A 27,656-nucleotide genomic window follows, 5' to 3' on the forward strand; every position below is an offset into this window, starting at 1 on the left:
TTTCCTAAATCAGGCTAACAGTCATATCTATACGTTCCTCTGTTTGTCACTGGATGGTAACTAAGAGGTTGGTATCTGTTGAGACACTGTTGCTCATGAGGGGAGGCAGTGATTATCCCCTGCTTACCACAGTGGGGGTACACCACTTGTTTAGAAATGGTGGAGCCGAGGGAGGACAGAAAAACAGCTCATTGTATAAATAATGAATGAATGAATGAGTGAGTGAGTGAATTTTTAAGAGAAAGAAATGGTGGGGCTAGGATGAAGTGCTTCCTTTGAAAATAAGAGGACCCACGTCTGATCCCTTTTACAAAGCTTGGTATGGTGTCTTGTACTTGCAATCCCAGTGCTGGATAGATAGAGAGAGGCTCCCTGGAGCTTGTCTCTAAGGTTCCTGTGACATTCCTCTGTTTTGTAATATTTTAAGGACATTACTATTTAAAATGTGGTTACTTTGTTTATTTTTTCTAGGGCTGGTGTAACAAATTACCCAAACTTAGTGTCTTAAACCAACAAAAATGTGGTTTTCTTTTTATTTGTTTGTTTGTTTGTTTGTTTGTCCATTTTTCAGCATTCTGGACTCTACACTTGTGAAATCCAGGAGTACACAGCACCATGTTCCGCTGACATTTACTTGAAGGAAAGCCCTTTCTCATCTCTGTCTGCTTTCTGATGGTTTCCAGAAACATTTCACCCTTAACTTTGAACTTTAAATTGTCCAAGAGAACATGTTGTCACTTTAAAAATGTCATGAGACTTATTGTCATTTTAAAAATGGAAAGATGGTGCTGGGAACGATGCTCAGCAGTTGAGAGCACTGGCTGTCTTTGCAGAGGACCCAAGTTCAATTACAGCATCATAGGGTAGCTCACACTCATCTGTAACTCCAGTTTCAAATAAACTGATCCCCTCTTCAGGTCTCCATGGACACTAGGCACACACATGGTGCACAGACACCCCCCCACCCCCCACAGACACAGACACACAGACATAGACACACACAGACACCCCCCCACACCCTCCCCCACAGACACAGACACACAGACAGACACACAGACACAGACCCAGACACACACACACACACACACACACACACACACACAGAGGCAAACACCCATACACACAAAATAAAACAAAAGATGAAAGAAAATGAGAAATCTGTGTACTTTACTATTGTTATACAGATTTAATGAACTAATGTGAGAAATGATCATAGCTGGGTTCCTGGGTCACTAGAGAGCTTGACTAGTTGTTACAAACAGAAACACAGAGTCTAAAGTGATGGAAACACTTTAAATATTCTTATTCCAAAAGCAGCAGGACTTTTGGACTTGGTGGACTTTGAAAGGCTGATGTAAAGGCTGTGCTAGTCCTTGCAGGCACCTTGCTAAAACAAAGAAAAGACAGGATCTACACTGCCACTCTTGCCCACGCAGACATCACTCATTGTTCTGAGTGGGTTGGTTTTTGAAATGTGGCTCTAGCATCCTTTCAGGACAGTTGTTAAGATAGTCATTATGAATTAGAGCTGGTACTTAAGGCAAAAGTCTAGTTTTCATGTTTGCCTACATTGTTAATAACTCTCATGATAATGAAATGTCCTAATATCTGATGGCCTTATAGTTACATACAGGTAATAGTGTGCATCATTTCTACACCTTTATATATAAGTGCAGGAGTACACATCAACTTTATATATAGGCCTGGTGTAGGAAGGCCTTATTGACTTTATTTAAAACAATTTCTCTTCCTAAGAGTTTATCATTATTACTGCTGGAACTCTTTAAGGAATGAGAATAGAGACTTAATGTCTAGAAACTCAAGGGATGTTGGTATAACAGGGAATGAATGTACAGGGTCTCACATAGATGTAATTCCAGGGACAGCAACTTCTGGACAGCACCTGCCTCTCTCCTCTTGATTGACACATACATCTGCTTAGCTTTTTCTTTTTACAGATTTATTTACTCTAGGCTTTCAAAAGGAATGTCTTCCAAAGAGGGAACTAATGCGTGGAAAGGAATACTCACACATTCAATGCACACATGTACACACACTTGTGCAACGCACACATGCATACCTGCCTGCACACATGTGTACACACTGTGTTGGTGGGAGAACAAAAGTTACATCAAAAGAGTGATTGAGAGGACTTGGCAGAGAAAACGACTTCTTCCAACCATTTAACACACCCACATTAATCCACTTGGGTGATCACATGCAAACGACAAAGAGAGCTACAACCTTTTCCAGGTCAAGAAATGTAATTGCTTGGAGGAAAAATTTGGCAAAATAAGGAATAAGCCAAGCAAAGAGAGCAAGCTGAAAGGAATAAGGCAAAGGCAGGCAGTAACGTCTGGGCAGGCACTGTGCATTGTTCAGTGTGCCTCCTTTCTGTTTAAAGGGAAATGGTAGAGGGGAAATGTCATTTTTTTTTTTTATTTGCACAAGTAAAAGAAAGCTGGTAGTTTCCTCTTCTCCCGCTTCTGTGATTCTTTGCCATTTTCTGGAAGAAGTAACAGAGGTCAGACAAGGAGAGGGTGAATTCTCAAAACCGGGTAAGTCCAGTTCTCTTTGGAAGTAGCTTGTACTGCTAGGCTTGCCTGGTTTTGCTCCAGAAGCTCAATGGAAAGTTTCTCATATTGAATTATATCCAGAGATATTATAACCTCAGAAGTCCACTATTAACTAGAGAGCTTCTGCAGCAACCGTCCTGGTTGACACTTGAGATGCAAAGAGTCAAAAGGCACTTTGACAACTTGAATCTGGTCAGGCCTTTCTTTCAGGGCAGGGGAGTTGGTAACAAAATGAACACCTGGTTCCCTTCTAGGGTCAGTCCCTCAGCTTGTGGTGGTTTTCTTCATCTGGAGCAACAAAAGAACAACAACAACAAAATCAAAAACAAAAATAAAAATCCAGTGGGTTTCACAAAAAGCGTGAAGCAAGGGGGTACAATGAGGGGACGGACGTTCAAGCTAATTTTACCATCAAATGCTTACCATGGGCAGAAAAGGGAGGCATTGTTGGCTCCTGGTCAAGTTCCCTGCGTTTGAGGGCCTAGGTTCACTCTTTTAATTAAGTGGGGCAGTGAATCTCAATCTCTCACAGAATCAAGTCAAAACCAAAGCACAGACCACATGAAGATACCGAAAGAGGGGGAAGGTTTAGAAAATAAAGTTGATTCTGATTTGCGCTGATACCGTTTTCTTCTTTTGAACTGGTGCAGCACAGAGAGTTGAAGGCTGTGAACAGCGGCTGTGGCTTTTCAAATGGCCCTCATTTGCCCCTCTCCTTCTTTTTATCCACCCCTTCCTTTTTCACCTCCTCTCTCCATTCACCAAGGCCTGTGTTCCTTCCTTTTCTGTCCTCCTTTCAGGATTAAGAAGTGGGAGCTGCTCCCAGAAGCGTAGCTCTGATAATAAACCTCTTGTGTGGTAACTCCATTTGTTCTTAGATACACACAACCTGTTTTGAATGGGGCTATGGAGTGAAACTCAAATAGAATTAACCACCCCTTTCAGAGACTGTTGAATGCCTTCTTGAGTTCTCAAAATCAAGTTTCAGGGACTGGCTTCTTTTGAACAAAATGCAAAGGAATTCACAATAATAAGTGTAACAAGATGGAGAAAATTGTATTCTGCATCATTCTTCCCAAGGAAAGCACTGCATATGTTTGGGAGAATTACTTTGATAAACCACTTTGGCTGGGGATTAAACCCTCAAAGCATGCAAATAACAAAAGGTGGTCACTAAACTGCTTATGAAGGGGGAGGGCGGGGGGAGGCTCCGGGAGGGGGGTTCCTGTTGCTTATGAATTCCTTTGTTTTGCTGAATTTAGTGATTGGTTGGATTTGCCAGTCAGGAGGGAAGGACTGCAAGCCAGAGAAAGGAAGAAGTTCAAGTACTTTGGGAGACTTAAAAGGACAGAATTGGACAAAGGAAATGAAGCTAAGGATGACCCAAAGGCTCCTTAGCTGAGACCAGCGCGTGAGCAGTCACGCTTAACTTTTTACTGGGGAAAATTTGAAGCGTGTTAAATAAATACAACAGTATCTGAAAACTCCACGGGAACTCCATGGCTGCCCAGTTGGATTTTAAAAATTGTATCCATAGCTTCAGTGTACTTTTCAAAAGGCTTTTATTTTGAAGGAAATCCAAGGAAAGTTTGGAAGAGAAAACAAAATCTTTGCTGGGACTTTTTCTTGCTGTTGTCTCTTCTGCACCCTGCATAACTATTTCAGCATGTACCTCACCAGGCTCCTCTTTGAGACAAACAATACCCTATTCCCACATGGTGAAAGTCATTGCCTATGCGGTCCCTGGATCTGGATGGTGAATGTTCTAGTTTGCTTTCGGTTGCTGTATTGAAACACTGGTCCAAAGTGACTTAGGGAGGAAAGGGTTTATTTGCTATAAATTGTTTTTAATCACAATCCATCACTGAGAGAATCCACGGCAGGAATTCAAACCATGGAGTAAGGCTCCCTGTCAGGTCACTCACTGGTTTGCTTTCTAGCTTCCTCACACAGGCTGATGTTCAGACATCTTATTTAAGGCAGCCGAGGACTATCAATTTATGGTTAAAACAATCCCTCATAGACATGCCCACAGGCCAGTCTAATCCAGGAAATTTTTCAGTAGAGTCTTTCTTCTCAGATGATTCTGACCATTGATAGTTAAAGTTGACAATTAAAGCTTACTAGGATAATCTACTTCTTGTCAATTTGTGCATAAACATGTTTAAACCACTGAGACAAAGAATGCTCTGTTCTGCACCAGCTTAAGCATATGGAAAACTGTCTTTGCATATATGCAAACCATTTTTAACCTGTACTTTTTAATTCCTTGTCTCCTAGATATAATATAAAACACAGTATAATTTTGAAAATCCCAGTTTTTTAAAAAATGCCAATGTTTTAAAAGTTCCAATGTCTTTTAAAAGTCCCAAGTCTCTCAACTATGGGTTCGTATAAAACAAAAAAATAAGTTAAATACTCCCTTGTTACAAAATAGAAAAACTGGGACATGTAAATAATCAGATCAAAGTAAACCCCATATGTAGCCATGTAAATTTAAATTCTATAGCTCAGAGCCTAGCATCTGGCATTCTCTTGTGGTCTTCTGGATTCCTGAGGTCCTGAACCATCCTATTTCTTCTGCTCTGCCACCCATAGCATGCACGGCATGTTCCTTAGACTCAGGGCAGCTCTACTTCATACCTGTCGCTGTCTTTGCTGGTTGGCCTACAGTCCAGGCATCTCCAGGATGTTCAGGTCTTCACAACTTAGGGGAGAAAAAGATTTATTCATTTTATACATCCAGGCCACAGTCCTTCACTAAGAGAAATCAGGACAGAGACTCAGTAAGATCTTAAAGTAGAAACCCTGGGGGAATGTTGCTTTCTGTCTTGTTGGCTATCTTTCTTATATAACCCAGGACCATCTGGCTATGTAACACTACTAATGGTGGGCTTGACCCTTGTATATCAGTCCCCAAAGACATGCTAAAAGGTCAAATCTCATCTAGGCCATTCTTTAGCAGAGGGTTAGTATAGGCCATGTTAAGGTAAAAATTAAAGCTGCTGGGTAAGCAGGCAGACCTCTGAGTCTGAGGTCAGCCTGGTGTACATGGTGAGTTCTGGGATAGCCAGGACTACACACAGACACCCTGTCTCAAAAAAAAAAAAAAAAAAAAAAAAAAAAAAACAACAACAACAAAATTAAAGCTAACTAGGAAAATGAGAATAATAATAGAGATTTTTCAAAGAAAAGAAGTATGACTTAAAAAGTGTATTTGAACTTTTTCTGATCTCCACATTTTTAAAAACATCTTCAAGATGTCTCCTTTATTAAATGAAGTGGTAGTTGACATGAGAAACATTCCCAATGGGGAGTCAGTTCTTCATGACTCAGTTATATGCTAGTGGGCAAATATCTTTATGAGTATTTATGAGTATTTACTTCAGATATTTTTTAAATTCCCAGTATTGAGATGATCAAATTTGTGAAATGCAGATAAAATATTTTCAAAATATAGTGCTTTATAAATGTGAACTATAGTGTTGATATGATTGAAAAAACAAAACCAAAAACCAAAAAAAATCCCTCATCGATACCTGCATCAAAAGACTCCATCCTTTTTAGGTTTAAGGTCTTAATAAGGGATGCCTAAGTAGGGCTTCAAAACTTAATGAAAACATTTACTACAACACCTTGTACATTTTTGGGCTGTATTTTTGGCTACCTTGATTTAATTGTTATACATAAGGCATTTATTAACTTTGGAATTAGCCTCTGGAGAGGCTAAGAAATTTCCACTCCAGCAAGTCTTAATTAAAAAATAAATAAAACTTTGGTTTACCTTTTCTTTTCTATAATTGGTCAGAGTAAATGTATAGGTTAGATTGTCTTATGTCATAACATATTCTATGAGGTAACAATTTCTGCTACTCTCTAACAAGGGTTTCCCCATTATCAAGCTTCTTAAAGTCCAACACTGCTAGGAACACTCAAGGCACTTGGAACTTGAAGCTCTCGTGATATTTCCCCCCAGGTTCTATATCTATTTGGATTTTGTCTTTACCTGGTTCCAAAGGGAATCCAATTTTAGCATTTACCACTGTCATTAAAGAAAAAAAAGCAAGTAAATAAATAAATAAATAAACAAACAAACAAATAAATAAATAGATAAATAACAGTGTATGCCAGAACAGAATGTTAATGACTGGAGAAACACAGAGTTTAACCCAAGTACTGTGTTCTACTGGGGTAACAGCTTCATGAAGTTTTTTTTTTTTTTTTTTTTTTTTTTTTACTATTATCAGAAAATTAAAAAGCAAAACATAAATCAAATACTTTTAAATGCATTGGTAGAAAAGGGGAATTATGAGAGAGACATTTAAGTGGAGAAGACAGGAGGACAGAGAAGATGGGAATTGGAGAGAAGCAGCTAAAACTAAAGAAATTTGAAAATGAAATATAGAGATCTATTATTTCATAATTACTACTGTCTTGAATAGTTTTATGTCAACTTGACACAAGCTGAAGTTACATGACTCTATAGAAAGAGAACTCAGGGTAGAAGTCTCCATGGGTTACCTCCTCTTGGAGCTCAAGGAACCCTCCATAAATGTGAAAGAAGGAATTGTGGGAGCTAGAGTCAGTCCAGAACATGTGAGGGCATGACCAGTTGAGTCAGCTAAGCAGTGCTCACAGAGACTAAAGCAAATGCAGAGCCTGCATGGGCCTGCACTAGGTTCTCTGCATATAGATTATGGTTGTTGGCTTGGTGTTTGGGGGCTGTGCCTAACCTCCGGATACGGCCTCTACAGGTTCTCTCTCCCTGTTGTTGGGTATTTCAGCTAACGTTCCCATTGGTTCCTGGGAGCCTCTTTTTTCTTTTTCTGGCATCTGGGACTTTCTGGTGGTCACCCCAGTTCTGTTTCCATGATCAGACTGTGACTGGGGTGCTGAAGTCTCCCATTCTTATTTTATGGGCTGTGGTGTGTGCTTTGAGCTTTATTAAAGATTCTTTTATGAATGTGGGTGCCCTTGCATTTGGAGCACAGACATTCAGAATTGAGAGTTCATCTTGGTAGATTTTAACTTTATCCATTATAAAGTATCCTTCCTTATCTTTTTTGATAACTTTTGGCTGAAAGTTGATTCTATTTGATATTAGAATGGATACTCCACCTTGTTTCTTGGGACCATTTGCTTGGAAAATTGTTTTCCAACCTTTTACTCTGACATAGTGTCAGTCTTTGTCACTGAGGTGTGTATACAGCAAATTGCTGAGTCCTGTTTATGTATCCAGTCTGTTAGTCTATGTCTTTTTTGGGGAATTGGGTCCATTAATGTTAAGAGAGATTAAGGACAAGTGACTGTTACTTCCTGTTATTTTTGTTGTTAGAGGCAGAATTATGTTTGTGTGGCTATCTTCTTTTGAGTTTGTTGAAAGATTACTTTCTTGCTTTTTCTAGGGTGTAGTTTCCCTCCTTATATTGGTCTTTTCCATCTATTATCCTTTGTAGGACTGATTTGTGGAAAGATATTGTATAAATTTGGTTTTGTCATGAAATATCTTCATTTCTCCATCTATGGTAATTAAGAGTTTTGCTGGGTATAGTAGCTTGGGCTCACATTTTTGTTCTTTTGGGGTTTGTATGACATCTACCCAGGATGTTCTAGCTTTCATAGTCTGGTGTAAGTCTGTTAAGTCTGGCGTAATTCTGATAGGTCCGCCTTTAAATGTTACTTGATCTTTTTCCCTTACTGCTTTTAATATTTTTTCCTTGTTTTGACTATTATGTGACAGGAGAATAGTCTTTTCTGGTCCAATGTATTTGGTGATTTGTAAGCCTCTTTTATGTTCATGGGCATCTCTTTCTTTAGGTTAAGGAAATTTTCTTCTATAATTTTGTTGAAGATATTTACTGGCCCTTTGGGTTGGTAATCTTCATTCTCTTCTATACCTGTTAACCTTAGGTTTTGTCTTTTCATTGTGTCCTGGATTTCCTGGATGTTTTAGGTTAGGAGCTTTTTGCATTTTATATTTTCTTTGACTGTTGTGTCAAAATTTTCTATGGTATCTTCTACACCTGAGATAATTTCTTCTATCTCTTGTATTCTGGTGCTGATGCTTGAATCTATGACTTCTGGTTTCTTTCCCAGGTTTTCTAACTCTAGGGTTGTCTCCCTTTGTGATTTCTTTATCATTTCTATTTCCATGTTTAGGTCTTGTATAGTTTTGTTCACTTCATTTACCTGCTTGTTTATGTTTAAGGGATTTTTTTCCCCTCTTTAAGTGCTTCTAGCTGTTTGCCTGTGTTCTCCTGTATTTCTTTAAGGGAGTTTTTATTTCCTTCTTAAAGTCCTCTATCACTTTCACGAGAAATGATTTTAGAACCGAGTATTGCTTTTTTAGCAAGATGTGATGGTGTATCCAGGACTTGCTATGGAGGGAGAATTGGGTTTTGATGATGCCAAATAGCCTTGTTTTCTGTCACTTATGTTCTTATGCTTGTCTCCCAATATCTGATTATCTTTAGTCCTACCTATCCTTGCTATATCTGACTGGAACCTGTCCTTCCTCTGATCTTTGTTGTGGCAGAACTCTTCAGAGTTCAGCTCTCTCTGTGATTCTGTGGTACTGGGACCCTGTCATCCTGAGATCCTGGGTGTGTCAGAATTTCTGGTTGTCAAGCTGCCTCTGGTACCCTGACATCCTGGTGTGACCAAGCTCCTGGGATTCTGTAATCCTGTGATCCTATAGTCATGGTTGTGTTAGAGCATCTGGGAGTGGAGCTTCCTCTGGGTGTTGTGGGTCTGGCTGCAAAGTTTGTGTCCTAGGTCTTCTCAGGGCACAATCCCAGACCAGAAGGTTGGTTGGTTCCATTTTAGGTATTATAAATAGTGTAGCAGTGAACATGGATGAGTTCTATGGTATATTGACTTAGAACTCTTTCAGTATATTTACAGAGATCTTATCACTGGATCACATAGTCGTACTAGTTTTAGTTTTGGGGGAATCTCCAGACCTATGTTCATACAGCCTGTGTAAGCTTACATCTCACCAACAGTGAATAGGTCCTAACTTACTTTGAAATTTGTTCCTCATGAACTTTTGTTATTCATTGTTATCTAGATGATAGCCATTCTGAATAAGACTAGATGCAATCCCAGTGCAGCTTAGATTTATATTTCTCTGATGGTTTAAGATGTTGAACACTTTTTTTGAAGTCTCACTTTGTATTCCTTGCTGATAGGGAACCCAATATGTAAACCCAGCTGGCCTCAACCTCAGATATCTGCTTCTCTCTGTCTCTCAAGTGCTAAGATTAAAGTTGTCTTTAAGAACTACCTAATAGTGGGCTCAAGTGTTGGAACAACAGTTAAAAGCACTTCTTGGTCTCATAGAGGTCTAGAGTTTTATCGCACACACACACACACACACACACACACACACACTAGCTCACAACTGTCTGTAACTTCAGTTCTAGAGGATCTGATGCTTTCTTCTGACCTTCATAGGCACCAAGCACATGTGTTACACATACATATATGCAGGCAAAAACTCATACACATAAAATAAAATAAATGGATGTAAAACATTTAATTTTTTTATTATAGTATAGAGTTTAATCAGAGCATGGGGAGGGGAGCTAAGAGGTTAATAAAGGCAGAGAAAGGCAGAGAGAGAGAGAGAGAGTAGAGAAGTAGAGAAGTAGAGGAGTAGAGGCCGGTCATGAGCACATAAAGAGAGAGGGGCAAGGGAATGGGGGAAGTGGGGGAAAGGGGAGAGCAAGGGAATAAGAGAGGAACAAGAGAAAGCAAGAGCATTTACAAAAGTAAGAACACTTAAAAAGGAACTATATTCAATTTATCAGCCTGTTCCTTAAGTATATATTTGGGTATTTAAGTTTTGGCTTGCTTTATACATCTGATGTCTATTTCCTATCATATGTACCACTGGCAAAAGTTTTCTCCTGTTCTATAGGCTGTGCCTTCACTCTTCTCGTTATGTACTTCATTGAGAAGAAACATATTTCTTAGAATATTATATGTCAATTGGGATTATCTGCTATCCCATCAGAGTCTTTTTCAGAAAATCTTTATATGTTTTGTCCTATTTTTTTTCTATATCATTTCAGAGTTTTGAATCTTACCCTGAAGTTTTTGATTCATTTTGAATTTTTTGGTGTGTGTGTGTCGGGGGTGGGCGGAGGGCTACAGTTCTAGCTCAGAATGTCTTAAGGCTTGGTTGAGAGGCTGAGGCTTCAGTTAAGCTTCTGTATGTGTCAGTTAATGAAATCTTTCATTTCTCAGTGGGTGGCCTCTCTTTAGGAATGCTTATGGTACAACATTTGGATTTTTGTTATCACAAGTGGCCTATGTGAACAGTCTTAGATTAGTTTCACATAATATCACTTTTCTTTATGCAAGGCAGGAAGACCGGCTCATACTTAATGGGAGAGATCATCCAGAGACCATTGATTGCATTTGAGCTAGGTGTCTAGATGAGTGAGTCAATTCTATTTAAATATTATTATCATTTTAACATAAGACAATATTTGGGATATGTACCCAATATTTATGTAATAATCAGGGTACCCATGAGTAGAATGATGCAGAATGCAGGATACAGGACTCAGACTCTGCAGTTCCTTCTCCTTGCTTTCTCTTTTAGAAAGACCACTTTGAATCTAGTTATAACATGGGTCCCTTGAGCAGTTAATGAACTCCACCAAGAGAATATGCTCTCAGCTGTGATGTTTTATGGGTTAATCTTATTAGTGTTTACCATTCTGTCTTATGCTCAAATATTTGACAAGAGAATTAGCCACTAATCACAAAAACACTTTCTGTCATTTAAGAGTTATAGGAACATCTCTGTTTTAACTGAAATTGTAGTTGTTTACTTTATTTGGTTGGAGTAAAAGACCCAGGGAAGGCAGTCAGTGTGTCTTCTGTTGGAAGAATTGTTAGAGCAGTCTTGGGGTTTGCTTTAATGCTCTCTCTCTCTCTCTCTCTCTCTCTCTCTCTCTCTCTCTCTCTCTCCCCAGTGGAGCTGTTATTTTTCTGAGCCTATCAGAGTTCAAAATAGGATCACATCCAGGAAGGAACAAAAAGTGAAATCAAACTGTGCTGCCATGAGCTACAGATCAGGCACATCAAGGTTTTGGTCTCTAGTTCAAGTTGTGGCTACATGGCTGGTATAAGCTAGGTAAATCAATTTCTCAGCACACAGAGATCTTGTCTTCAAAGACATGTTTTGACTAAATTTGCAATACCCAAAATCTATTATGTCTTTATTATGCAATACCCAAAATCAATGATGTCTTTGTGAACCTAGTGGATGTCTTAGTGGACAAAGGCTACCTGGTCAAAAGAATTTAAAATTACTTCTGAGTACATGCATCCTGGAGTTCATGGGCTGCAAGGGGTTGAATATAGGTGAACAATAGAATGTAAAATCTATTTAACTTCCAGAATAATCACCATAGGTGTCTCTGCTCATTAATGGCTCATAGTACACAGGGAAACTAACAGAATGTGTTCTTGATTCTGACAGGTCTATCTTTCTGGTTTTAGATTCAATTTTATTATAAGAATCAGTTTGCTCCTTAAAAATATTCCTGTATGTTTTTTTGTAAAATTTACATGGAATCCTGAATTACAAGACTTAAACCTCATCCTTCCCCACTGTTGATGCACCTCTTAGAATGTTCTGAATAATATTTACTGAGTTTGTTCAGCTCTCCCGTGTCACCCACATCTTGGTGTGGTAGTCCCACCAACTATTTTTTATTACAGAAAATGTGAGCATTTGTAATAATCTTTTATTTTTCCTTTTATTAAAAATAGATTCTTTTCTCATATAATATACCCAAATTACAGTTTCTTCTCTCTCTACTCCTTCGAATTCCCATCTGGATCCACTGTCTTTCTGTCTCTTATTAGAAAACAAATAGGCATCTAAGGAATAAAAGTAAAATAAAACAAACAAAACCTAACACATAGGAGTTGGACAAGACAAACAGAAGGAAAAGAATCCAAGACAAAGTACAAGACTTATAGACACATTCAGGAATCCCCAAAAAAGCCATTATATACATTTCAAAAGACCTGGTGCAGACTCTTGCAGACTCAGTTCATGCTGCCTGCCCTAGTCTCTGTGACTTTCTATGAGTTTTGATCATGTTAATTTAGAGGGCCCCAAGGGGAAGGATTTGATAGAGACATTTCATTTAGGGATGCGCGTTGCAAGCTCTCTCACTCTCTGCATATTTTCTGGTTGTGAGTCTCTGTTACAGTAAATCTCCAACCCCAATAAGCCCACACAGAAGCACACAATTCAGTTATGATACTTATAAGCTTCACATCTAGATTGGGTAGATTTACTGCTACACTACTCTATTACCCGGCTTTGAGATTTCTTGCTACTTGCAACTTCTCTGGGTTATGTGGTTCTGTTCCATCTTCCTTCCACCTCTTCTTCCTCTCTCTAAAACTTCCACTCCCACCTTTCCCTTCCCCTGCCCAAACACAAGCTCTAATCTTAACTTGACTAGTTAAAATAGGGAGAAGGGTCGCGTGAAATCACCTGAGTATGTGATCTACTCCTTGTTAGGTCACCCCTTCTTGAGGAAGCTGAGTTAACATTAGAATACAAACAGCACCAGAGTAACCCATAACAAGTCTCTGTATTTATTCCCACACTGCTTGGGAAGCCAAGAACCTAAGTGTTTTGTAAAGAGAATATCTTATGTCTGTACAGATGTGGTACATGTCAATAATAAATCTGATGGCCTATGGCTTAGGCAGGAAATAGGAGGTGGGACATCTGGGAAGAGAAAGAATTCTGGGATAGAGCCAGATGGGAGATTCACCTGGGAAAATATGAAACAGACATATGGTACCTTAGCACAGGTAATTAACCACACAGCAGAATGTAGGTTAAAACTAAATGAGTTATAGTAAGTTATGATCTAGTCAGAGAATCCTACCTATATGGCCAAGGTATTCGTAAATATAAAAAAATGTAGATTTGTATTACAGTTTGATTATATTATCAAACTAACTTCAAAAGAAACAGTTATCTTTTACCTGCTCAAATAAAAGCACCCAGAACATTCTATACAAATGTCTTTATAGGATTATATATTACTTGTAAGGTTTGTATGTTGCAGAATAGAAGTCCAATGAAACAGTCCTGGCAAGATCCAACCTCAAGGATGCTAGGATGGTTGATACAGACTTACACTGCTTCAATGCTATTCCTCAGGAGACTTGCTTCCAAAACAGCTTCAGGAAAGGCTGCTGATCCTTTACGACCTAGGTTCATTCAGCTTTTCAGACTGTTCCAGTCAGGACTTCAGTTAAGCCCAGAACTTTCTTAGTCTACAGAGACTGGACAGTACATGATTACAGCTAGCTTTCTTGAGACTAACCATTTTTTCCCCTAATTTTCTTAGTCCCCCCACTTCTCCCTGCAAAAGGAATTTTTCACTCTTGTTCAGCAGGAAGCAATTATAAGACCATTATTCCAGTTCCTTAAGTTGTGGTGGATGGTTTTGGTCATTTTATGAGTTCTAGGTACGTTGTCATTTTAAGGGATGGTTACAAATAGTTATGATTCTAGACAGGGAGGAAATAAAATAGGGAACTTAGACTTAGGGATTTCTATCTTTCCTTGCTTCTCTCTATCTTTCTTTTTTAGGTAAGGAAAAGGGGGGGTTGAAATGAAAAGGGAAGAATATAGACATATCATATAGAAATAATATAATAAGAGGGTAGATTATTGAATCTACTCTTCAACTTAAAATTATTGCAATTCTCAAATAATGTTATTTTTGTTTACATCATTATGGATTATAATTATTGATACAAGTTTATGGTTTTCATTGGTATGAGTCATTGTATATTGGTACAAAATTAAAGGTTGATTTTGTTACAATATAAGCTATGAACGTTTCAAATCTTTTATTTTAAATATTTATTTATTTATTTTATGTATATGAGTACACTGTAATTGTTTTCAGACACACCGGAAGAGGGAGTCAGATCACATTGCTTATGGTTGTGAGCCACAACGTGGTTGCTGGGAATTGACCTCAGGACCTTTGGACGAGCAGTCAGTGCTCTTAACCACTGATCCATCTTTCTACCCTCAACTCTTATATAGGTATTATGCATATGCAACTCATTTAAGAATACTACATTTAGTCTCAATCCTTTTAATTGCTGTGACTATAACCTGTTTAGGATAATTAATGCAAATTAATAGTCAAACTCATGCCATGTCAGATACTAGTGTAGATCAACAAAGAAGTATACATCCTGGGTTAAACAGATAATAAATAGCTAAAAACAGGCACTGTTTGCTTGTTCTGAAATTTTATAAATAGATGGTCTTTAAAAAGAATATGGACCCTCCCCCCCCAAAAAAAAGCCAGGCATGGTGGTACACGCCTTTAATCCCAGCACTTGGGAGGCCAAGGCAGGTGCATTTCTGAGTTCGAGGCCAGCCTGGTCTACAAAGTGAGTTCCAGGACAGCCAGGGCTATACAGAGAAATCCTGTCTTGAAAAAAAATCAATCAATCAATCAAACAAACAAAAGCAACAAAAAAGAATATGAATATATTCTTTAAATGTCACACAATATGATATTTAAAATTGTTTCATTATTAAAAGATATTTTGACTATGAGATGGGTCTGCTCCTGACAGTACTCTCATTCTACTTCAAAGAATATGATGAGCATCAGTATCTCCATGCAGAGTTGCTTCAATTGTGACAAGGTAGCCAATGGGCAAAGAAAATGTCCATATTTTAACTACAGACAAATGCTATCCAGAAAGGACAAACAGATTCAAGGAAATCAAGCTCTGCCAATACAGGGAAAGCAAGTCCTCCCTAATTCCTGCATCATAAACAGTCTGTCAGATAGTGTGGTCCACAAGGCAGAAATGGATGCTCCAATGGTACAGAGACAATATTGGGGACTATATAGGCAGTCAGCTGTCTCTGTCATTTCCATAATTTCTGGAAGTTTCGTTCCTGCAGTTCCTGCACACTCAGGTAACATATTTTCCTTCTCAGGTCTCTGATGTTGTTGAAGTCTAGATAGTCACAGTCTTATTTTAAGCTTAAGTTGTTTGGTATATAAGAAGATGTTCTAGGTCTAAGAAGATGTATTTAGGATGGTAATATATGTGAGGATAGAAAATGTTTTAGCGCATGAAACTCAAGAAAAACAAAGACCAAAGTGTGGACACTTTGCCCCTTCTTAGACTTGGGAACAAAACACCCATGGAAGGAGTTACAGAGACAAAGTTTGGAGCTGTGATGAAAGAATGGACCACCTAGAGACTGACATATCCGAGGATCCATCCCATAATCAGCTTCCAAACGCTGACACCATTGCATACACTAGCAAGATTTTGCTGAAAGGACCCAGATATAGCTGTCTCTTGTGAGACTATGCCGGGGCCTAGCAAACACAGAAGTGGATGCTCACAGTCAGCTATTGGATGGATCACAGGGCCCCCAATGGAGGAGCTAGAGAAAGTACCCAAGGAGCTAAAGGGATCTGCAACCCTATAGGTGGAACAACAATATGAACTAACCAGTACCCCTGAGCTCTTGACTCTAGCGCATAGGTATCAAAAGATGGCCTAGTCGGCCATCACTGGAAAGAGAGGCCCATTGGACTTGCAAACTTTATATGCCCCAGTACAGGGGAATGCCAGGGCCAAAAAGTGGGAGTGGGTGGGTAGGGGATTGGGGGGGAGGGTATGGGGGACTTTTGGTATAGCATTGGAAATGTAAATGAGGAAAATACCTAATAAAAATATTTTAAAAAAGGAAAATGTTTTAGATACAGAACTCTAAACTCACCAAGATCACATAAATGATAAAATTCTCTCAATTCCCAAATATAAATGGACTAAATATGATAAATGTAAAATTTACCTAATAGTTTCTTAATTGTTATAATTGTATTCAAATGTTTGAAAGAAATGAAAACCTCTATTAAACTTAAAAAGAGAATTGTAGAGAGAATATCTTATGTCTGTATTAATGTGGTACCTGTCAATAATAAATCTGATGCCCTATGGCTTAGGCAGGAAACAGAAGGTAGAATATCTGGGAGAAGAGAAAATTTTGGGATAGAACCAGGTAGAAGATTCACAGGGGAAAATATGATAAGACAGATGCTTGGTGCCTAAACAGAGGTAGCTAGCCATGTGGCACAATGTAGGTTAAAGTAAATGGGTTATAGTAAGTTATCATCTAGTCAGAGAAGAGCCTAACTACATGAACAAGGTATTTGTAAATATATTTTGACTTTGAGTCTTAATTCTGGGAGCATGGTGCTGGGTGAAAGAATGGGGCATAACTTCTACAGTGTTGGGTATGGGTTCAATCTTTCGTAGTGAGTCAAATCAGATATTGGCTGATTACTCTCACAAGCTTTGTGCCACCATTGCCCCAGCATATCTTACAGGTTAGACATCATTGCTGATTAAAGGGCTTGTGTCTGGCTTGGTGTTTGCATTTCTTTCTTGTTAGTCTGTAGAATACATTCCTGTATCAAAGACTCTAGAATGTAGGTGTGAAGGATTTGTATGGGCACCAGCTTGACTTCTCTAGTTGGATGAGTTGTGTAGGTGTTTTCTTCAGCAATGGGGGCTCCCTATCTGTTTGTGGAAAGCAAGCAACAGTCTTGGCAATAGCCTGGGTTGTTAGGGGATTCCCATAGGATCCCTTTGGTCAACAACTCAATTAGATAAACTGATCCTGGTACTGGAAACTTTATTTGGTGATAAGAGATACCCAATAAGGACTCTATCTTCTGAAATATTTGGCAATTTCATTTATATTCCCTTCATATATGTATATATTTTAGGCAGCTTCTACTTTATTAGATTTCCATGGTACCCCTCAAATGACATTTAATTTTGGCTGTCTCTCCTTGTCCTAGTCTCCCTACCCATCTCCCCTTGATCCTCCTGTTCTAGTCCATCCATCCACCCATCCATTCATCCATAACTATCTATTCTATTTCCCCTTTCTATATGTCCCCTTAATCTCTTGCTCTATACCTAACCTCCATGTTCCTATAGATTGTAGGTTGGTTTTCCTTGATTTAACAAATTATACCTAAATATAAGCAAATCCATACTCTATTTGTCTTTTGGGGTCTGAAATACCACACATAGGATGATTTTTTTTCAAGTTCCAGTCATTCACCTGTGAATTTCATCATGTCATCTTTAACAGCTAATTTATACTCCAATGTGTAAAAATACCACATTTTCTTTATTCATTCTTCTGCTGAGAGACAGCTAGGTTATTTCCATTTTCTGGCTATTATAAAGAGCAAAAATAAACATGGTTGAGCAAGTGTCTATGTGATAGGATGAAGTGTCCTTTGGATATATGCCCAAGAATGGTATGGCTGGATGTTGATTGAGGTAGATTGATTTCTTTCTTGGTGAGGAACAGCCACACTGATTCCATAGTGGATTTATAAGTTTGAACTCCTACCAATCTGGACAATAGAAATTTTCTGAGCTCAATATAAAGCTCATTTGAAAATTGTAGTTTGTTTTTTGAGCATTTGAATTTTAAATGCTAACCGTATCTTAGGAATTAACTGCTTAATACAAGATACCTTTAGCTCTCTAATTCTGTAATAACACAAAGAGAATCTATGAATTGGGGGAAGTTAGCACACTCACATTAAAATTTAAAGTGTCTTATTCCTTTCTCTTATCTCATATTTATTTCAGAATTTATTGTTCCAATACAGAGCAATGCAATGGGTTTGCAGTTGGAATATGGCTTATTGAAGACTGAATGTAAGAACAGGAGACTTCTAGTCTCCATCTGTGCCCTGGATATCCCACAGCATTCCTTACCCAAATCCCACAAGGAGAGAGCTGGTATTCTAGGAGTGCTGTCCCTCCTAAGCTCACAGGTGAGACCACCACTTTTGCTCCAATAACTGTCTAAAGAAAGACCCAACAGGAGCTCAAAGGACACAGAAACCACGAAACAGTCAGGGGCAGGGCCTTTCCAGTTTTCATCAGTCCCCCAGATTTAACCCTGTGACACAACATTTGACACCAAAATCCCACCTGAAACTGGTCTCCCATGAGTGCTGACACACATAAGATCACAGGCTCACAGCCCCACAGGAGGGACAAGCTCTAGTCAGAGACAGCAAGACCAAATAACCCCAGGGACAACCAGATGGTGAGAGGCAAGCACAAGAACCTAAGCAACAGAAAAGAAGCCTACTTGGCATCATCAGAACCCAGTTCTCCCACCACAGTAAGTCCTGGATACCCCACCATATTGAAAAAGCAAGATTAAGATTTAAATCACATCGCATGATGATGAGAGGACTTTAAGAAGGCCATAAAAAAATCCTTTAAAGAAATACAGGTAAATGAGCTAAATACCTAATAAAAAATGGAAAAAAAAAAAAAGAAATACAGGAGAACACAGGTAAACAGGTAGAATCCCTTAAAGAGGAAACACAAAAATCCCTTAAAGAATCGCAGAAAAACACATCCAAACAGGTGAAGGAATTGAACAAAGCCATCCAGGATCTAAAAGTGGAAATAGAATCAATAAAGAAATCATAAAGGGAGACATGCCTGGAGATAAAAAAAAAAAAAACTTAGGAAAGAGGTCAGAAGTCACAGATACAAGCATCACCAACAGAATACAAGAAATAGAAGAGAGAATCTCAAGTACAGAAGATACCATTAAAAAAATTGATACAACAATGCAAAATGAAAAGTTTCCTAACCCAAAACATCCAGGAAATTCAAGACACAATGAGACCAAAGCTAATAGGATAATAGGTATAAAGAGAGTGAAGATCCCAACTTAAAGAACCAGCAAATATCTTCAACAAAATTATAGAAAAAAGTTATCTAACCTAAAGAAAGAGATGCCCATGAACATACAAGAAGCCTACAGAACTCCAAATAGACTGGAGCAGAAAAGAATTTCCTCCCATCATGTAATAATCAAAACACCAAATGCATTAAACAAAGAAAGAATATTAATGCAGTAAGGGAAAAAGTCAAGTAACATATAAAGGCAGACCTATCAAAATTACACCAGACTTCTCACCAGAGACTATAAAAGCCAGAAGATTCTGAGCAGAAGTCATACAGATCCTAAGAGAAAACAATTGCCAGTCAAGGTTACTATACCCAACAAAACTCTCAATTGCCATAGATGGAGAAAACAAGATATTCAAAGCATACATTGCACCCCACACAATAATAGTGGAAGACTTCAACACCCTAATTTCATCAATGGAAAGATCATAGAAATAGAAACTAAACAGAGACACAGTTATGAACCAAATGGATTTAGCAGATATATACAGAATATTTAATCCTAAAACAAAAGAATATACCTTCTTCACAGCACTTCATGGTACCTTCTCCAAAACTGACCATAGAATTGGTCACAAAACAGGCTTCAACAGATACAAGAAGATTGAAATAATCCCATGGATCCTATCAGATAACCATGGGCTAAGGCTGGTCTTCAATAACAACAAAAGACAATAGAAGGGCATATACACATGGAAGCTGAACAGCACTGTACTCAATGGTAACTTGGTCTGGGAAGAAATAAAGAAAGGCATTGAAGACTTTTTAGAATTTATTGAAAATGAGGACACAAATGTCCCAAACTTATGAGACAAAATGAATGGCTTGTGCTGTAAGATCAAGAATTGACAAATGGGACCTCATGAAATTGCAAAGCTTCTGTAAGGCAAAAGACACTGTCAATAAGACAAAAAGGCCATCAACAGATTGGGAAAGGATTTTTACCAATCCTAAATCTGATAGGGGACTAATAACCAATATATACAAAGAGCTCAAGAAGCTGGACTCTAGAAATTCAAATAACCCCATTAAAAAATGGGGTACAGAGCTAAACAAAGAATTCTCAAGTGAGGAATACAGAAGTGAGAAGCACCTGAAAAAAATGTTCAACATCCTTAATCATCAGGGAAATGCAAATCAAAACAATCTTGAGATTCCACCTCACACCAGTCAGAATGGCTAAGATAAAAAATTCAGGTGACAACAGATGCTGGTGAGGATGTGGAGAAAGAGTAACACTCCTCCATTGTTGGTGAGATTGCAAGCTTGTACAACCACTCTGGAAATCAGTCTGGCAGTTCCTCAGAAAATTGGACATAATACTACTGGAAGATCCAGCAATACTTCTCCTTGGCATATACCCACTAGATGTTCCAACTGGTAATAAGGACACATGTTCTACTATGTTCATAGCAGCCTTATTTATAATAGCCAGAATCTGGAAAGAACTCAAATGTCCTTCAACAGAGGAATGGATACAGAAAGTTTACACAATGGAGTACTACTCAGCTATTAAAAACAATGAATTTATGAAATTCTTGGGCAAATGGATGTATCTGGAGGATATCAACCTTAGTGAGGTAACCAAATCACAAAAGATTTCACTTGCTATGCACTCACTGATAAGTGGATATTGGCCCAGAAACTTAGAATACCCAAGATACAATTTGCAAAACACAAGAAAATCAAGAAGAATGAAGACCAAGTGTGGATACTTCAATCCTCCTTAGAATAGGGAACAAAACACCCATGGAAGGAGTACAAAGACAACATTTGGAGCTAAGACAAAAGGATGGACCATCCAGAGACTACCCACCTGGGGATCCATCCCATAATCAGCCACCAAACCCAGACACTATTGCATATGCTAGCAAGATTTTGCTGAAAGAACCCTGATATAGGTTTCTCGCGTGAGGCTATGGCCAGTGCCTGGCAAATACAGAAGTGGATACTCACAGTCATCTATAGGATGGAACACAGGGCCCCCAATGGAGGAGCTAGAGAAAGTACTCAAGGAGCTGAAGGGATCTGCATCCCTATAGGTGGAACAACAATATGAACTAACCAGTACCCCCACAGCTTGTGTTTCTAGCTCCATATGTTGCAGAAGATGGCTTAGTCTTCCATCATTGGGAAGAGAGGCCCCTTGGTCTTGCAAACTTTATATGCCCCAGAACAGGGGAACGCCAGGTTCAAGAAGTGGGAGTGCGTGGGTCAGGAAGCAGGGCAGGGGGCAGGGAGGGTATAGGGAACTTTCAGGATAGCATTTGAAATGTAAACAAAGAAAATATCTTAAAAAAAAAAACCCAGCAGTGCTAAGAGGAAAAGTCATAGCTCCAGTGCCTCCAAAATGAAACTGGATAAAGCATAAACTAGTAGTTTAACAGCACATCTGAAAGCTCTAGAAGAAGCTTTCAACACCCAAGAGAAGTATATGGCAGGAAATCATATAACTCAGGGCTGAAATCAAACAAGTAGAAAAAAAAAAAAAGAACTATATAATGAATCAACAAAACCAGGAGCTGGTTCTTTGAGAAAATCAACAAGATAGATAAACCCTTAGCCAGACTAACAAGAGGACACAGAGACAGAATTCAAATTAACAAAATCAGAAAAAAAGGGAGACATAACAACAGAATCTGAGGAAATCCAAAAAATCATCAGATCCTAATACAAATGCCTATACTCAACAAAACTGGAAAATCTCGATGAAATGGACAGTTCCAGACAGATACCAGGAACCAAAATTAAATCAGGATCAGATAAACCATCTAAACAGTCCTATAACCCCTAAGGAAATAGCAGCAGCCATTAAAAGTCTCCCAGCCAAATAAAGCCCAGGACCAGATGGCTTTATTGCAGAATTCTATCAGACTTTCAATGAAGAGCAAATACCAATACTCTTCAAACTATTCCACAAAATAGAAACAGAAGGGACATTACCCAATTTGTTCTATAAAGCTACAATTACTCTTATACCTAAACCACACACAGACCCAACAAAGAAAGAGAACTTCAGACCAATTTCCCTTATGAATATAGATGAAAAAATGCTCAATTTTTCGCAAACTAAATCCCAGAACAGATCAAATGATCATCCACCATAATCAAGTAGGTTTCATCCCAGGGATGCAGGGATGGTTCAGTATACAGAAATCCATCAATACAATCCACTTTATAAACAAACTCAAAGGGAAAAAAACCCACATGATCATCTCATTAGGTGCTGAGAAAGCATTTGACAAAATTCAACACCCCCGTCATGATAAAAGTCTTGGACAGATCAGGAATTCAAGGCCCAAGCTAAACATAATAAAAGCAATATACAGCAAAACAGTAGCCAACATCAAATTAAATGGGGAAAAACCTTTAGCAATCTCACTAAAATCAGGGACTAGACAAGGTTGCCCACTCTCCCCCTACCTATTCAATATAGTACTTGAAGTCCTAGCCAGAACAATTAGAAAACAAAGACATACAAATTGAAAAGAAGGAAGTCAAACTATCACTATTTGCAGATGATATGATATTATACTTAAATGATCCCCAAAATTCCACCAGAGAACTCCTAAACTTGATAAACCACTTCAACAAAGTGGCTGGATACAAAATTAACTCAAACAAATCAGTGGCTGTCCTCTACTCAGAGGATAAATAGGCTGAGAGAGAAATTAGGCAAACAACACCCTTCACAATAGACATAAATAATATAAAATACCTTGGTGTGTCTCCAACCAAGCAATTGAAAGATCTTTAAGACAAGAATTTCAAGTCTCTGAAGAAAGAAATCAAAGAAGATCTCAGAAGATGGAAAGACCTTCCATGGGTTGGCCAGATTAACATAGTAAAAATGGCCATGTTGTCGAAAGCAATCTACAGATTCAATGCAATCCTCATGAAAATTTCAAGTCAATTTTTCATAGAGTTAGAGAGAGCAATTTGCAAATTCATCTGTAATAACAAAAAAACCCAGGATAGCAAAAACTATTCTCAGCAATAAAAGAACTTCTAGGGGAATTACCATTGCTGACCTCAAGCTGTATTACAGAGCAGTAGTCATAAAAACTGCACGGTTTTGGCACAGTGAGAGGAAGGCAGATCAATGTAGCAGAATTGAAGACCCAGAAATGAACCCACACAGCTATGGTCACTTTATCTTTGACAAAGGAGCTAAAACCATCCAGTGGAAAAAAAGACAGCATTTTCAATAAATGGTGTTGGTTCAACTGGCAATCAGCATGTAGAAGAATGCAAATTGATCCATTCTTATCTTCTTGTACAAAGCTCAAGTCCAAGCAGATCAAGGACCTCCACATAAAAGTCTCCCAACCAAAAAAACCAAGGACCAGATGGGTTTAGTGCAGAGTTCTATCAGATCTTCAAAGAAGACCTAATATCAATACAATACTCTTCAAACTATTCCACAAAATAGAAACAGAAGGAACACTACCCAATTCACTCTAGGAAGCCACAGTTATGCTAAGTATTCTCCCTTGGAGATGGAATGGTTTCTGTCTAATCAGAAACTTTTAAGAATTTGCTTTTATAGAGGATTTCATAAGAGATTTTCTACTTCAATCATGTTTAATGTTATAAATAGATTTAAAAAACTGGTTTAGTGAATATTATCTTTAGCTTCAGAAAATATGTATATTTAAGAAATATTTAAATATTTTATTTTATTGGATATTTTCTTTATTTACATTTCAATTGTTTTCCTCTTTCCAGGTCTCCCCTTTGGAAACTTGCATCCCATCGCCTCCTCCCACTGCTTCTATGAGGGTGCTTCCCCACCCACAAACTCCAGTCTTCTCACCCTGGAATTCCTATACACTGGGTCATCTAACAGCCTCAAGCCCAAGGCCTGCTCCTCCCACTGACATCTAACAAGGCCATCCTCTGCCACATATGCGGCTGGAGCATGGGTTACTCCATGTGTACTCTGGTTGGTGGTCTAGTACCCAGGAGCTTCAGAGGGTCTGGCTTGTTGACACTGTTGCTCCCCTCATGGGGCTTGTATAATGCCTCAGCTTCTTCAGTCCCTTCTCCAACTCCTCCATTAGGGACTCCCACATTCCCCCCACCCCCCCATCCACCTCTCAGGAGTCTAACTTTTTGAGTTCTTTATTTATATTGGATATTAGCTTTCTATCAGATGTTAAGATTGGTAAAGACCTTTTCCCAATCTGTTTGTTGCCATTTATGGATCTTGTTTACATATACAGTCTGTTACTCTATGTCTTTTTATTGGGGAGTTGAGTCAATTGATGTTAAGAGATATTAAGGAATAGTGATCTTGCCTCTTGTTTTTTTTCTTTTATGTTATTTTTATGTTTGTGTGGCTATCTTCTATTGGGTTTGTTGAAAGAAGACTACTTTCTTGCTTTTTCTAGGGTGTAGTTTCTCTCCTTGTGTTGGAGTTTTCCATCTATTATACTTTGAAGGCTGGATTTGTGGAAAGATATTGTGTAAATTTGTCTTTTTTATGGAATACCTTGGTTTCTCCACCTATAGTAATTGAGAGTTTTGCTAGGTATAGTAGCCTGGGATGGCATTTGTGATCTCACTGGGTCTGTACAACATCTGCCCAGGATCTTTTAGCTTTCATAGTCTGGTGAGAAGTTTGGTGTAATTCTGATCTGCCTTTATATGTTACTTGACCTTTTTCCCTTACTGCTTTTAATATTCTTTCTTTGATTATTATATGATGGGAGGAATTTCTTTTCTGGTCCAGTCTATTTGGAGTTCTGTATGCCTCTTGTATGCTTATAGGCATCTCTTTCTTTAGGTTAGGGAAGTTTTCTTCTATAATTAAGATATTTACTGGCTCTTTAAGTTGGGATCTTCACTCTTTTCTATACCTATTATCCTTAGGTTTAGTCTTCTCATTGTGTCCTGGATTTCCTGGATGTTTTGGGTTAGGAGCTTTTTGCATTTTGCATTTTCTTTGACTGTTGTGTCAATGTTTTCTCTGGTGTCTTCTGCACCTGAGATTCTCTCTTCTATCTCTTGTATTCTGTTGGTGATGCTTGCATCTATGACTCCTGATCTCTTTCCTAGGTTTCTATCTCCAGGGTTGTCTCCCTTTGTGATTTCTTTATTGATTCTATTTCCACTTTTAGATCCTGGATGGCTTTGTTCAATTCCTTCACCTGTTTGGTTTTGTTTTCCTGTAATTCTTTAAGGGATTTTTGTTTTCCCTCCTTAACGGACTTCTAGCTGTTTATCTGTGTTCTGTATTTCATTAAGGGAATTTTTATGTCCTTCTTAATGTCCTCTATCATCATCATGAGATGTGATTTTAAATTAGAGTCTTTGTGTGTGTGTGTGTGTGTGTGTGTGTGTGTGTGTGTGTGTGTTGGCATATCCGGGGCTTGCTGTGGTGGGAGAACTGAGTTCTGATAATACCAATTAGCTTTGGTTTCTGTTGCTTATGTTTTTGCCCTTGTCTGTTGCCTGCAATCTGGGTCTCTCTGGTGTTACTGTCTCTGACTGTGGCTTGTCCCTCCTGAAAGTCTGTGTGTCAGTACTCCCGGGACACCAGTTCTTTCTTGGATGAATTTGGGTATGGATTGCTGTGGAGCAGGGTCAGCTCTGGGGCACACACAGAAACTTGAAAGATCCTGTCTTGGGCTGTTCCTTGGTTCCTGTGTCCTGATGACTCTGGGCTGGTCTCTCTTGGGCCAGGAATTTGACCAGAAGTGGTGGTCTTACCTGTGCTCACAGGTGTGCTAGCACTCCTGGGAGACCAGTTCTCTCTCAGCTGTATTTTGGTGTGGATCACTGTGGCTCAGGATCAGCTCTGGGTTGGGAATATTTCTTTTTATGTCAACATAATTCTTTGTGGTTACTGCCTGACTGAATGCACTTGAGAGCTAGTGTATTTTAGATACTGATAAACTGATAATACTTTTGAATATTGTTGAAACTCTATAAGACACCCAATAATACATTAACTTCTTTTACCTGGACTGTCTACTTGAACTCTGTAGAAATTGCTGATTTTTCAGCATTGATGCTTGTGTTGTCACTTTATCTTCGTGAGACTGCCTTATGGTATCAAATAAAAGCTGTGAACCAGATGGTCTTGGAGACTCCTTGCAGCTTTAACATCACCCTTTTACACTGAGCAAATATCAGAACTGACTTTAACTTAATCTTCCAGAGCAGTTATAATGTTGGTTTTAATGTATTAACATAAATGATTAAGATAACTCTTTTTTTTTTTTTTTGGTTTTTCAAGACAGGGTTTCTCTGTGTAGCCCTGGCTGTCCTGGAACTCACTCTGTAGCAAGGCTGGCTTCGAACTCAGAAATCCACCTGCCTCTGTAAGATAACTCTTGAAACAACTATTTCTATGTTCTCTGGTCTGGTCTTTCTATCTGAAGTCCACTGGGCATGCTCCTGCTGCTATAGTTTTGTCATAAAAATATTTGTTATGAAGCACTTGGTGTTATGCTACACTTGAGTTCAGGTGAAAACTTATTATCTTTTTTATGCTCAGCAGCTTATATAATCCAAGTTTTAATGTCCTTATTTTCAGAAAGTGGATGTCAGGAACAGTTCCCTATTAGCTTGCTGTGAGGATTCAATTTATTAATCTGGGAAAGTGTACAGAAGATATATATATACACACACATATGTATATATCTTAAAAATGAAGTAGAAATCAGCTGCGGAAATGTGGACAACACAAAACCAAACTGTCCTGACACATTTCTTCAGAAGTTCTGGCTATACCTTTCTCCCAGGTGAGGATGGACTCTTTCCAACACTTCAGGCTTGGGAAATTGGGATTTCCCTATTCCTCTTAGAGAGAATGGAGGTAAAAAGGCATGTCTGTTTGATGAGTCATCTACAGGTGAGTTATGCTAAAAGGGGGACAGAAGGCTTAGATGGAGCTATACAGCACAACTTTCCCCTTCAGCTCAGTGAATTTTCAATAGACTGGTATGCTAGTCATATTCTTATCACTGTGACAAAATACTGAGAAGATGAATGGAAAGGCAGAAAGGTTGGTGTTAGTTCACAGTGTTAAAGGCTCCAGTCCTTTCTATGTCCTTTCTATGGTTCTGTCCTTGACTTCTATTGTCTCTGAACCAGTGGTAAGGCAAAGTCATCATTATGTGAGCACATGGCAGATGTGAGCTGCTCACCTAAGGGTGTCCAGGAAGGAGAGAGAGAGAGAGAGAGAGAGAGAGAGAGAGAGAGAGAGAGAGAGAGAGAGAG

At 38.6% G+C, this 27,656-nt stretch overlaps 1 long non-coding RNA gene across 3 annotated transcripts in view; it reads left to right on the forward strand.

Annotated features, from left to right (window-relative positions):
* Positions 1-2,208: 2,208 nt before the first annotated feature.
* Positions 2,209-27,656, forward strand: part of Gm31268 — a 29,951-nt gene continuing 4,503 nt past the window's right edge. For 2 of the 3 annotated variants that reach the window (XR_381059.3, XR_872257.2), the window contains exons 1-4: positions 2,209-2,558; positions 18,300-18,487; positions 24,156-24,372; positions 26,971-27,178. This is a non-coding gene — a long non-coding RNA (predicted gene, 31268). The remainder of the gene's footprint in view (positions 2,559-18,299; positions 18,488-24,155; positions 24,373-26,970; positions 27,179-27,656) is intronic. The other variant, XR_872256.1, reaches the window with a different exon arrangement.

The sequence above is a fragment of the Mus musculus genome, chromosome 11, assembly GCF_000001635.26.
Source record: "Mus musculus strain C57BL/6J chromosome 11, GRCm38.p6 C57BL/6J".
Lineage (NCBI taxonomy): Eukaryota > Metazoa > Chordata > Mammalia > Rodentia > Muridae > Mus > Mus musculus.